The sequence below is a fragment of the Epinephelus moara genome, chromosome 9 (genome assembly GCF_006386435.1).
Source record: "Epinephelus moara isolate mb chromosome 9, YSFRI_EMoa_1.0, whole genome shotgun sequence".
In the NCBI taxonomy this organism is placed as follows: Eukaryota; Metazoa; Chordata; class Actinopteri; order Perciformes; family Serranidae; genus Epinephelus; species Epinephelus moara.
This window is the reverse complement of record NC_065514.1, coordinates 11955224-11969501: the sequence shown is the minus strand read 5'-3', so window position 1 is coordinate 11969501 and position 14278 is coordinate 11955224. Positions and strand designations below refer to the sequence as shown.

Below are 14278 nucleotides of genomic sequence, written 5' to 3'. Positions count from 1 at the left end.
CCACGCCCACATACCTGCGAGAACCAGGAAACCACTTTACGAGGACCAGACGAGACCAAAATACCCCGAATTCGTTTCATTGAAACCCACATCGCCCTCTGCACCCTTCACCTCCACCTTTACCTCTCGGATATATCAGCTGTGGTCTCATAAACAAGCGGAAACAGACGGAGTTTCACCTGGTGAGTAGGTGGCGTATTGTTCGCCCTGAGTGTCGACATGTTTTCACCGTGTCTCTCGCGCTCGCTGCCATGTTAGGACATTAAACTGGTGCATAGTGGGGTCAGATAGTTTATTTCGGCGGGTTATGTAATAAACAACATTTTTATCTCGCTCTTAAACGCAGCAGTTTGTTGTTTTACTTTTATCTGATAGATTATTTTTACCCGACCTGCTGTGTGTTGCAAGGCCTCAGTGTTACTGTGTGTGTGTGTGTGTGTGTGTGTGTGTTTGTCCGCTCTCTTCATGTTTTCATTGTATTTGCCACAGTGTAAATACACTAGAGACACAAAGTGGGGCTGGGCCAACATTGTGCTGTTGTTTAAAGGCTGTTGTGTATTCAGTGTTTGTGGTGTGTGTGTGTTGTTGGCAGACAGCATTTTGGGCAGAAACTCACTTTGAGTACCCAAAAATAACCTCAGATGAGTCAGGTACCTTTACTGAGGTGACCAAACTAACTCACTAACTATTTCATGGAGTAATATTGTAGCTGCAATACTCCACTACATGTCTGGTTACACAGACCAGTGGTTCTCAACCTTATTTGTGTCAAGGACCCCTAAATTGATAGACATTAGGTCAGGGACCACACTGGTGTGACGTGATGCCAATCCAGGTGTGTCGTGTGATTTTTTTCTTGCTTTGATAATCACAGATTATTATTGCAAAAGTTATGGACTTTTAATTGACAGTGTCCGTATATTGTGTTCACCCATTTCCTAATAAAAAGACAAACTCCAGTTAAGAAATGTAATTTAATTCAGTTTAGTTTTAAAAATCTTCTAGGGGAACCTATTTGTCGCCGTTCTTACGTGTGAATTAGAATTGTGTGACACAACAAAAGCCCTGATTGGCAGCCAGTTTGAGGGATGATAACATTTTAAAGGACAAAGCTGTGAGTGGGACAATGGCGAAGACGACCTACCCCCGAAAGAAAAGAAGAAAAAAAAACAGTATCATGAAAGCTACGTGTCTTATGTTTTCTTATATTTATTGTCTTGTGTCGTGATAAGAGTGATAACACATGTTATAGAAGCAATTGCGCACAGATATAAATACAGGTGTGCCTTGAGATATTGGCTAGACCGTTGGTGTGTCTTGGTTGTGAAAACAACTGCTTTAGGGACCTCCATCTGAAATGATTTTGGGTGTTAGATATGATTACAACCAGAATCAAACAGGAAGTGAAACTTATGAATCTTGTGGCTCTCAGTCACGTTGGGTTCACTTCAAAAGTGAATTTAATAGTAAAGATAAACCGTTCCTCATTTTCCTGGGGACACCCCTCAAGGACCCCTAGCAGTCCCACGACCCCTGGTTGTGAACCACTGTCTTAGACTAGTACAATACGATATGGTACAATACGATACACTTTATTTTTAGGGGTGGGAATCAGCAGAGAATCCATGAAACGATAATATCACAATATTCAAGTCATGATACAATATTCAGTTGGTGTCCTGCCAGCACCCCGAGTTGCGCAGAGGTGCGAGGGCCCGTTCATCTGTGCTTGCAGCTTTACTTCATATTATGTTAAGTGCATAGCAGTAACAGTACAGAACAACTGATAAACTCTACAGTTAACCCAAAGAGTGAACATGTTAACTGCAGGAAGTTTGTGTAAAATGAGCAATTTGGATGAATTTGGAGCAGATTATTTTCTGTAAATATTGCCCCAAAGTTTAGTTTTCCATTGTTCTTATAGCCCTTTGGTTGTGTAAACTGCAAACTTTTCCACTGCAGGTAAAGGCTGTTTAGCAGAGATTGAAGTCTCTGTGAATAAAACTTGTATTCAGGTTTTCATGGTTCCCTTATCAGGAGGCCTGTACTACGAAGCAGGACTTGAAGTTAGCGAGGTAACTTTGGGGTAAACTCTGGGTTTCAGTACTACGAAGATGGTACTCTTTTTACCAGGATAAATCACCGTGGCAATTATGCTGAACATAACCTGCTTCAGAGCAGTGAACATATTCACCATCATCCAACTAAAAAGCAAAAAATACTCTATACTTATGCAACCTATAGCCTAGCAATGCCTACAGATAATTTAAGTCTCGGCTGATGGTGAATTTTTGGATAGTAGTTTCAGTGTGTCGACAGAGTATTGTTTACATACCTCACCACTGACATTGTACTATCTCGCAGTCCCAGACACTTTAGGTACGGTTTCTTCTCGTTTGATATTCATGGTTTTATTCATTTCATTCATGAACACGCCCGCCTTTTTCACATGAACTCGCACGTGGCTGGATAGGAAAACCCAGAGCTGACTGAACTAGTTGATAACCAGCTTTATAGTACCGGTTGTCCAGACGGCCAATGTTAGGGTTAGTCAAGCCAGATAACGAAAATATATCCTGGGTAAGTTGAGCTGGCTTTGTAGTACAGGCCTCTGAGAGTTTTTAAAAGCTCAAATTGCTCCACATGGCCAGGCCAGTCATTGGTGTGTGAATGGGTAGAGGAGAGGCAGTGTGAAGTGCTTTGTCCTGTTATCTTGTTAGCTGATACTGGCTCAGAATCAGCCTTAAAGTCGTTATGTGTGTTTGCAGAATGTAAACTCGACTTTGGATCGCTAATCTCCAGATTCCCAGAAACAACACTGAGAACTTGAACACATTGAAATGTAGAGGTGTAGCTGTGGTGATGTTCAGTATCTACACTGAGCTGCTCTCTCATTCCTCAGCTTACATTGTTTCACTTTACCATCCCTTAAAAAAAAAAAGAAAACCTCCAGAAAGGAGACCACGCCTTGTTCAGTCCAAATCTGTAATGCGTCATTTTTTCTAGTTTTCCTCTCCAGGTCACCGCATCCACCCCGATGATCCAGATTATACCTGTGAAGGGCACGTGCACACACTGATTCTCTTTCCTCTGCCTGTCAGTCTCGTTCCCTCCCTCTCCCCACACTCTCATCACAGATTTGTGAGTGGCATGTGTCCCTCCATCTGGCTCGCACATGCATTGCATATGGACATTGCATAATGGCCCTGGGCCCTGGTAATGCAGCACTACAGCGCTCCACTCCGACACGTGGGGAAGTGTCAAGGGCCAGAGAAACAAACTGCTTATGTAAAAGCATTAAGACGACCGCGCAGCTCCAGCTACATTTGCACACCCTGTGGGAAAAGACGGAGAAAATAGCAGGCGTTCTCATTAAATGGTGAAAACATGCAGTGACAAAGGAATTAGGCAGAAGAGTGAATCACTCTCCGTCCTCTTTCATAATTTAAATATGAGGCTTTTAAAAACGTAAGAGCCCTGACCTGCAGGTTTGATGCAGTTCACATTCATAGTATTTCGTTGAGTAGATTTGATTAAAATATTGATTTGAATTACATAGTTTAAACCCAAACCCAAACATGTAAGAATTTTAATTCCATATATAAGTATTTCTAGATACAATTATCTTTAAAATTGGCCTGAATTTTGCTTTTAAACTTAAAATAAAGAACATTATATGAAAAGTATAGCTGTATATCTCTCGTATATATGCACAGGGAAAATGGATATTACTGTATAGTTTCAAAAGATCACAAATTTAAATTTTATAGTTATGAAACTGCAGCAGCACTAGAGCCAAAATAAAAGCCAAGACAAGACGTAGCATGTTTTTCAAATCTTGGAAATGACTGCGAGTCACCATCATGCAGCCTCCTGTGCAAACCCAAATGGATGTCACTGCTTTAGAAGTCGCGAATATTTGTGTTTGTGCATGAGAGCGTGCAGTGAAATATTAAAAGGAGAATACTGTGAATAAATGTGCACTGAAATGATGTTTAGTACTGTCAGAGTGGATTTTCATCAGGTTTGTTATTGCGAGTGCAGACTGAAGCAGATGGCTGTACTTATTTGGTGGCTGAAAACAATTTCTGGCTGTGCTGTAATGCCTAATAAAGACTATTATCGCCTTATAAAGTTGTTACTGTGAATGAGTTGGCAAACAGCTGCCTGCGTCCACATCCAGCAGACACAGAGCAACATTATCATCCCATTGCAGTCATGTGCCTGCCCACCGGATTAATGTCAATCCAATATTAGCTCTGTTTGTCTCGACCAAATAATTAGAAAAATATCTGACTCTTTAGCTGTAAGATGCTTCAGATTCTTCAGCTAGTTGTTAAATGTGTGTGCTGTTTGGTGGTGGACAGGTGAGAGGTTATTTATTTATTGTTTACAAACTGTAAATGTGTTTATAAAATCAAAACCGTGAGCTAAAGATGCTAAAATGCCCCCCAGAGCTGCAGCGTTGGTTCAGAACAACAGTCTTTTAAGCTTGTGCAACTTTTGAATTATATTGTTCCAGAGGGAAAAATACTCATTTGCTTGTCCTGCAGAGACCCAGGCTGTGCCTTTGGATATCTCTGTTAGTGCACTTCCATGTAGTACACTGTGCATCTGTACTCATTTGCCTAGTGCGTGAATTTCGACAGGGTATGTTTGTCTCAAATCAAGCATGACTGTTGTGCACTGTCTGGAAATGACAATTGCAACATTTGACTGCTTTACGTCTTTTTCTCTTTAATGACAAATTGAAGAAGAGGACGATATACTTTATTAATCCCCAAGGGGAAATTCCATTTTTTCACTCTGTTGTCATATACACACAGGCCCAAAATACACACACATGCACAAACAGGACCTAGACATGCCTCAAGTGGAGAGGCATCAGAGTGCCTTGGCCAGGCTCCCGGAGCAGTTTAGGGCCTTGCTCAAGGCCACCTCAGCAGTGCCCAGGAGGCGAACTGGCACATCTCCATATTTGATGTGGATGGGGGCTTGAACCCACGACCCTCCAGTTTCCAACTCAAGTCCCTATGGACTGAGCTACTGCTGCCCAACCAGATAAAGCATTATCTGGTAGCCTCCAAGGTCGCTATTATCTAAAATTTGGTGGTCCCTCCACTATGTAGCCAAGATGGTGACAAGATGGCGCAAGGAGAGAAGTTAACATACATCTGACTTTGTTGAAACAGCAGTTATCAGTTGATGCACCCAAAATAATTTGAAGTTAGCCACTTTGTTAGCATGAAGGTGGCAGTAACATTAGCCATGATAGAAAGTTGATTTGCCAAAGCCAGTTTATTTTAGCATATCTGGCACTTGACTTTTTGGGGGTCATCTTCACAAATTTTGAAACTATTCCGGTTGCCTGACTTCTTTTGACATCTTGATAACATATCTATAAGCCTGTCAAGTGTGGTCAAACCAGTTTCTGTGTTCAGCGTTAAGTGAGAGTGAGTTGGAGTCACAAAACTATCACTGTGTTTAAACATTCTTTGAATAGGCTACTGATTTGAATACCGACTACCATGGCACCAATCAAAGTTTTGAAGCTTTGAAGCATGTGGGTCAGCCCTGGTAATAACTACACCACGCAGGTACTCACAGTGCATTTTGCCACACTTTTCAGTGTGAATGCACTAATGCACTCAAAATAGCAAGTTTAAGTGCAGGAAAACACAACTTGACAGTGTAAAATAGAAGATCGATTCCACTCTCAGATAAAACTACTGCCAGCAAACAGTTAGCTTAGCGCAAACACCGGAAACAGGGATTCACCTACCAGCAACTCTTGTTTATTTAAGAGACAAAAATGGGAGTTGCCCTTTTCACACAGATCGAGCTACATTGTGGCTACAAAGTCCCTTCTTTTTGTCCGCTTTGCATTTTTAAATACAAAACCAAATGTTGGCAGCATCATTGTGCTCCAGTTAGTGAATATAGACTGCATCCCTGCATCGTGGAATCTAAAGAGGTGTGATGGATGTCACATGTAACAGAACAGTAATGGCCTCTAATGTGACATAAAACATCCGCTTCAGCAGTGCTTTATAAAAAGTAACAGTGGCAAAACATGGCAATAATATTCATTTAGCATCGGCTGATCTTGTCCTCTGCTCTGACAATAAGGAGTTCCCGAATCCCATTGTTTTCCCAATTTGCAGACATTAACGGCCACTGTTTGTCTTTGACTTAGCCGCTAACTGCTAGCAGCTACTCATAGACTTTTATCCAGCTACATTTTAAATCTCCTGTGATGGGTTGCATGCTAACATGTCATCAAAACATCACACCTGTCCTGCCCATGGTCCCAGTCTGCCAACTGTCCTGATACAGACACCATTTTGGCGCTGTTACTACCTCCCATGGCAGCTTAAAGGCGAGATCAGTCTGTCCCCCCATTCTGAGATCGTACCTTAAACAGCTCGATGAGGATAACAGTGCAATATTCCCGCCTTGAACAGGCAGTGTAAAAGGGGATAGTGTAAAAACAACATGTTGTAGTTGGACTATGAAGAGCAGCAGTGAACTGCGATGTCTGTCCCAAGAGTAAGGTCCAGCTGACATTTTAAGTACTGGTATGCTAATAACTAAAAATACAGCCTTGAAACAGTAAACCCTTTCTCAACAGTAAGTCATGTGACATGCTTCATATGTCTGCAAAGTGGTTATTTGAAAAACAGTCTGATATCATTGTTTATTTGGTGTTTGTTTTTGTTGCCCTTGACAAACACCATTTCCCATAAGCCCTAGACGTTCACAGGCTCAGTAAAGCAGTGAATATATGAGTTAAAATATGCTGTAAATTTCAGTAGAGCTGAGAGGAACTGCAGAGTCAGCTGATGATTAAACAGAATTATGGCCTCTGTTTATGCAGAACAAGCCTGGTTAAGAAAACAAAAACAGAAACATTACAGGTCTATAAGTTATGGATTGCATGCATGACTACTCGAGTACCCTTGCGTGTTGTGTTTGTATTGATGCTCATCTGTATGGCATTTCTATCCACCCACATAGACATATACATTCTCCTCTGTCTCCATGCAGTTTGGGCTGGATGAGTGTTCTCTGTGTGATTACTGTAAGGTGTTGGATTATGATAAAGCCGCCTGTGAATGTCGTGCCACTGTGTGAATACTGCACAGTTTAATGATGTAGTTTCTGTGCTTTCAGCCCAGACGAGGCTCCTAATCTGGGCTCCTCTGACAAAGACAACAAACAGGGTGAACTTAAAAAACCTCTCTCCTTCTTTCTCTTCTCCCTTTGTGCCGTTGTTACCCAACGTTTTTTAAAAATAGACGCTTGTTATTTTTGTGTCTCCCCCACTGTGCTCCTGGTATTTTCGGAGTTCTGAGGGATTTCTGCTGCTCAGTGAAATCCGCAGCAGCTCTCATGGCACGACCATCCACAGCCGTAATCCAGACGTCCAAGCTGCTGGAATATAAATCCTGTCCGGAGTTTGCATTGGCTGGCAGCTCATCAAGAGGCTAGAGAGATTATTTATTTATTTCAAACCACTCAGGACATGGCGGCCTGCTGTCAGCTGGTGACTTGGGGAAGACAAGATATAGCACTTTTAATCTGTACGGTGGCGTGGTGTGCCCGCTGAGGGTTTGCACAAGCGCGCAAGTGGTGAAGAAACAGACTTAAAATTTAGGTCTGAGGGTGTGCAGGTGAGGTCAGATTTGATGGTGGTGTCATCTTCTTAGACCTCGAGCTCTTTACAAAATAACATCAGGCTGTTTTTGAGTGTTTATGGGTCTTAAACTCTGTTCCCTAAAAACTGTCCTGTTACTGGGCATTCATATCAAACACTGCACCGCCATGCCACAAAGCTGAGCAAGGTTCAACCTTTTCCCAAACCGCCACACACCTCTACACTCTGCGTCATCACTTCAGTGGTTTCATTAAAATGAACTAGTTTGCTGTGGTTTCAATAATTATTTATTTTATGCACATTAATGCCTTTATTAGATAACAACAGTGGAGAGAGGACAGGAAACGAGGGAGTGATGGATGCTAGTTCCCAGTGACGTTTTTTCATGCGGTGCTATTTTTGCCGTGAAAATAATGTTAGTTTAAACATGTTTGCAAGTCCCTTTATTATCTAAAGGCAGTTCTGATGTTTTAAAGGAGTTATTAATAGTGGTCTTTCAGTCTAAACTGGCCGGTTTGACAAACTTTCTGTTGCTGCTGTTACACAGGTTAGACCCAACAATGCCGCTGGCCACCAGCCCTCTATGACCCCCAATGCTGGGGTTGCTGCAGCTACTAACTGAAGGTCCTAGTGGCGGGGGGTGAGGCAGAGGGACTGCACTATGTGTTAGCTAGCTAATTCCTGTTTTAGTTGTCTGATAAACCATAAATTCATCAAATTCAGTGCAGCATATTGTTATTTTCCAAGCAACTTTATCTGTGATCTTTCGTGGGACACATGCAAGTGTGGTTTCCATGGTAACACAGTAGGTTGGAGCTAAAGAAGGCTGGAAAAATGAGATGCAGACAGACCCATTGTAAATGTGTTTGTGAGAGAGTGAGAGTGGGGCAAGGAGGGGCAGAATGCGCAGTGTGCAGCTCCACAATGAAATAAGATTTTACCCATTTTGAATAGTAAAAAAATAAAAGAAAGAAAGCCAAGGGGGGCTGTCCCAAATGTTTCAAAGATTTTACTGTTACTGCGGTAAACAGTGTCCAAATTAGCATTTGAATGTTTCATTTTGTTGTTGTTTTTAAATTATATAGGCATTACCCCAAAAATCCCAAATAGCCAATGAAATTAGAAAAAGTAATCCAACATTATTCAATGTTGGCTACAGTCTATTTATTTATTAATTATTTGTATATAGGCTTGCATATGAGCAAATCTGTTTCTATGAGGTATGGCTGTAATTTATTTGATGTGATGATTTCACATTTTGTAGTTGTTTCCGTTCAATAAAATGGAGAGTTCTTGAAGTCCAGTTTTTATCCTTGTCTCTAATTAGACTCATAACGACACTAATAGCAAAGTTCATGAATAATGACTGCAAGTTTCAAAGCTTGAAATATTCGCAGGTAATTATCGCTCAAGCTTCAAAGCCCCCAAAAAGTACTCGGGACAGCCTATGGTCAGCGTTCATACTGTGGCGGGTCACCACAAACTAATCAATATATGGGAAACAATGTATAAAACATGAAGAATTTCTGACCAATAGAAATGGTTTAGTTTAGTTAATTTTATAAATGAATATTTAGACGAGCTTGGTCTGAGCAGCACAAAGTTCTGTCTGAGACGTGTTCTAGGAAAACAAAGTCCTCCACAGTAGTTAAGTGTATTTGTGGATTTTTTTGTTAGATTTGGTTGGTCTGCATTTGATTATTTGTAGATGGATAACAATGATGATTGGTAAAATTGTTAAACATTTCTTCAGTTTGATAATGTCTTTGCAGAGAAAGTGCAGACATTAAATATTGAATTTGTGTTAAAAGATAAGTCTGGTGATATTTTATATTTTACTTATTGCCAACAAATCATATGAAAAGACCAAAACCTGCGATGAACTAATCTGACAAACAAGTATTGTCTGTTTAGCCAAAGCGCATTGAGCTCAATGAGCCACACTGTTGCACTGGGTGACATTTTCCATTTTATATTCATTTTGACTCAATCCCGCATACTTAAATACTCACTAGAGCACTAAATGTGTATTAATCCATGGCTGAAAATAGTCCCAAACAAATGCATTATTTACTCCTGTTTGAGTAACGTTTATAAAAAAAACTACAGTGCCCAGCTGTTTCAGAAAATTACTGAGCCTTTTTTAAATCAAGCTTCATATTTTTTAGATGTTTTTAAAGATTTGCATCTTCAGTAACAGCCTGATTTCCACAGACAGGATAGGGAGATTTGCATATCGTGAGATGGACCAACACAATGTTGCACTTTAAGAAGTGATGACATTTTAAAAGGGTATGAAACTCCAACATTGGTATTTTGTTTGACAACAAGAAAAGCATACAGTGTTGACCTTTAATTCTTGTGACTGTAAGATCAAAGTCCTCACTCAGAATATGCCAGAGCAGCTGGAGAAAGTAAATAAAGAGCAGATTTCAAAGGAAGCACGCAAAAAATAAGGGCATTGCTCTGAAAACGTGTTTTGTACTCACAAGTCTGTCCCTGTGCACACTCAAATCTTGAAGTGCAGCTTGATTACAGCTTAAATGTGTTCAGTAGTAGCTTTGTCATTATTAAACCTCCATAAGGGGTGAGCCCTGGTGGAAGGGTGTGCGAGGATGTGACGGTGAAGTAGATGGGTCTGTCCGGGTGTAAATGGTGAGAAGACTAAGCCTGGATGGGGGGGATTATAGGAGGAGGGGGCGGGGAGCATACATGATCTGTCAGGGCTTAGTACCACAATTATCCCGGCGGCTGCAGCAGCATCAGCATCAGCAGCAGCAGCAGCAGCAGCAGCAGTGGTGGTGGCAGAAGCTGCGTTTTCATTAGTGTAATGTCCAGAGAAGCTCCAGAATTACGTAAGAGTGACGTGCTGTCATCCTCTCACGGCCGGCCCACCGCCTGGCAGGAACGTGGCCGTTTGTTTTCCTTTTATCCTCCCTCGCTCAGAAAAGCCAAAAGGACATCTGTCAGTCGGCGGCCGGGGACGGGACTTGTAGTAGCTCTGCCACGGGAGAACCTCGCCGCTCCGGGTGCTGAAGCTGTGGCTCGTTGTCATGGAGAGGACAAGTTCGTAGTCTCGATGATGCAGATGGAGATGCTGAATATGCCTCTGATTTTGCACTTTGTTAGAGGATCAGTGATGGAAGTGTAGCAGCAGTGCGGTGTGTGTGATGCTGTCGCTGTTAGAGAAGAGTTAGAAGATGAAGTTCAAGAAGTTCATCACGATCATGCAGGCAGCCATAGGGATCGTACCCTTGAACAAACGGGAGCTTCTGCCACCTGGCAGGAAACTGTGGAGACCCCCGGGGTGAGTCGGATCACTGTGTATGTATCTGTGTCATTCCCTTAAACATGGACATGGAGCCTGTGCATCAAAGTAGCGAAGTGCATTTTGTAACGTCTGCTGCTAATAGATCTCTAAATCCTGATAATGTTTCAGAAGTAAGGGAGCCTTTTAGTGCCTAGTTCAGGGAAGCAACAGATGGATTATGGATGAATAAAAAACACAAAGAAAAACATGCTTACTTCTAGTGGTGTGTGGTCATGCAGATAGTTTTAGTGTTATATTTATCAGTTTTGAGTTCCTGAGAGTTTTGTTTAGTTCTCACAGCCTGGTGCTGGTGAAATGGTCTTTGAAAAATGACATAAATGTGTCTCTCCAGAAACAATGTCTCTGTTATTCTAGATAAGTCAGGGTAATACAGGCGGACATCTTAGATAGAGACATCTGAAAACAAAAGTATTTGCATTGCTAGGCACCACTAAAAGTAAATAAATACATGTATTTTGAATGCACTCTTTCCAGGTTGGTCCAACGTCATCAAGACAAATGGCCTTTTCTTGATCACTGGATCCTTCTGATACATTTGGATATAAATGTTTCAAGGTTTAATTACATGCTTTGATTGTAGGGAGACACCATACCTTCGAAGGCAGTCAGTGAAAGTTGTAGTAGTAGTAGTGTCCTGTGGGCGGGCAATGAAATGTTAAAGCACTAAAACGATAATCTCTTTTTTTTAAGTCAGAGTAGTAGTAGTAGTAGTTTTTCAACAATTGTAGGAGTTGAGTTTTTTTTTTATAATTACAATTGCCATAGTTTTATTCGACAAACCAAGTTGCTACCGGCCACATTTACTTAATCGTCTCAGCAGGGTTCAAAAATGAACAGCAGCAAATTTTATCTTTGAAACCAACATTTGCAAATACATTTACAAGCTATTTCCGCAGGTGGGATGTGGATGACCAGGGGAAAAATACAGAGTGAAACAAAGTCGAATAGATACGATTTATGTAGGGAAAATAACCAAGGGTTTGCTGATGATATCATGCTGACGTTTACTTCACTAAAATGTAACCTGGATCCTTTTATTAGTTGCTTGCTTCCCCAAATATTGTTAATGATTCATTAAATACTTCTGGAGTGGAGGGGGCATGAACTTTTTTTTTCTGAAGAGGGGTGTGACAGAAAAAGTTTGAGAACCACTGCACTAATGTCAAACAGTGTAACGTAGTATAATATAAAAACAGCTTGTCAATATTGATGCAGGAATTGTGCATCACAGTGTGTACCCAACATCTTCATGATTACATCATGGTGTGAGTCCACTGAAAGACATTGCACATTAGTATTGAATTATTGGCCAACTCCAAGTGAAACAGGCACTTAAATTATGTTAATATGGTGAACTGAATCAATGGTAAGGCAGGTAAATTTAATCTGTTATACCTCAGTCATAGTTACAGCTGATTGAATTGGGTGTAGTTTGAAAATTGGTATATTATTTATTTTATTATTATTTTATAATTTATTATTATAAATATTGGTGCCATTGTAATACTTGAGATTTGTTCCTAAGACTTGAAATTTAGAACAGAAGGCCTACATTACAAATTGAGGGAGTGGATTTTGAAAGACATTTATCAGACATGGAATGTTTAATGAAAGATGCTATAAAGTTTTAGCATGCAGCATCCATAGTTCTGGGAGCTTGACCCCATACCAGGGACTAAAAGTCAGGATAACTCGGCCTCTTGCTGCTTGTATCTGTCGTTCGTGAGTCAGAAGTGCAATAATAAATTATTTGTTAAACATTTAATGGGACAGATCACCGCAAAATCAAAAATATATTCTTGTCTCTTACCTATGGTGCTGTTTATCAGTCTAGATTGTTTGATGTAAGTTGCAGAGTGTTTGGAGATATTGACCATAGAGATGTCTACTTGCTCTCCAATACAACGGAACTAGTTGGCACTCAGCTTGTGGTGCTCAAAGTGCCAAAAAATGCATTTGAAAAACTCAACAGCAATGTCTCTTTCCAACAATCATGACCTGGTTCCTTAAGATAATCCACAGACCTTGTTGTGAGCAGTTTTATGCAGGAGCTATTTTCTTTCTAACGCGCAACACCCACCAACTGTATCACAGCACAGAAGGAAGCGTACCTCTGCTGCTTGCTTGCCTAGCACCAAGCTAGCTAAGGTTCTAGCTCAGCCGAGGATGACACCATTAATGTTAACATCTCAGAAGCAGCCTCTTGTCCATGACTAGATACACACTTCCTTCTATGCAGTGGTACGATTGGCAGGTGTAGTTTGTTGGAGACACCAAACTGAACCTACAAGTCTGTGCTGAATGTGTACAGAGCAGCAGGTTCAGTCATGCAGAGGCAAGCTGCTTTCCCAACTCTCAGAATATATCCCAATAGTCTCTGACTGTATCCAGTAAGACCGTCTGAGCGCATCTGAAGCCTCATGTCTGACTCGCTGCCATGAAGTTGAGAAACAAAAAGTTGTTTGAGCTCGGCGGAGAACGCCACATGTTCGGACATGTTGGTGATCAGGTCAGGGACGCTGCTCTCGAAGTGAGACTGCAGATTATAGTATTATAGTCAGTAGTATCAGTGTGAGCCGGGTCTCCTCTGGCTTTACACGGAGCCATACACGAGTGGCTTAGTTCTGGGAAACGTGGCATTTGATTCTCTATTTATAGCTCTACTTTTTCTCATCTGGTCCTGGGGTCTTTTAAATGTTTGACTTTTATTTCCTCGGCAGTTAAGGTTTTAGCTGTCATTGTGACTGTTCAAAAATGAGATGTGTGCTGTGGTTTTCATCCACCATTAATTTAATGTGCAAAAAATGACATGGGAAGTGTCAACAAAACGTGAACAAATTGTGCCAGAGCCCAAAAGTGACATCTTTAGAGGACTTGTTCAGTTTGAGAAAGAGTCCAAAACCCAAAAATAGAGTTTACAATTAAATAAAACAGAGAAAAGGACATCTGAGAAAACTTTTTGGCATTTTAGTCACTAGAGGTTTGGCTATGGATGGAAACATTGGTTGCTCCACTTTGGTCCAGACTGAAATATCTCAACAACATTTGAGTGGATTGCCATGAAATTTGGTGGAAATCCTATAAATAGCAGATAATTACTGACCTCTGTGATCCTCTGAGTTTGCTCTAGAAGGATAATCAGGTTGAAGTTCTCAGTTACCCAGTGAAATATCTCAGCATTGTTTTGTACACACATTCAGGGTACTCACTCGATGTATCCTACTTTGGTGATCCCTGATCTTTCTTGAATGAATGTTCATCACTGGTGTGGTCCTCGCAAGCAGGTGAAA

General features: G+C 41.1%; 1 protein-coding gene across 1 annotated transcript in view; it reads left to right on the top strand.

Moving 5' to 3' along the window:
* Positions 1-14278, top strand: part of tjp2a (tight junction protein 2a (zona occludens 2)) — a 51111-nt gene continuing 36833 nt past the window's right edge. The window contains exon 1 of the mRNA XM_050053686.1: positions 1-182. The gene's annotated coding sequence lies outside the window, so the exon portion shown is untranslated. The remainder of the gene's footprint in view (positions 183-14278) is intronic.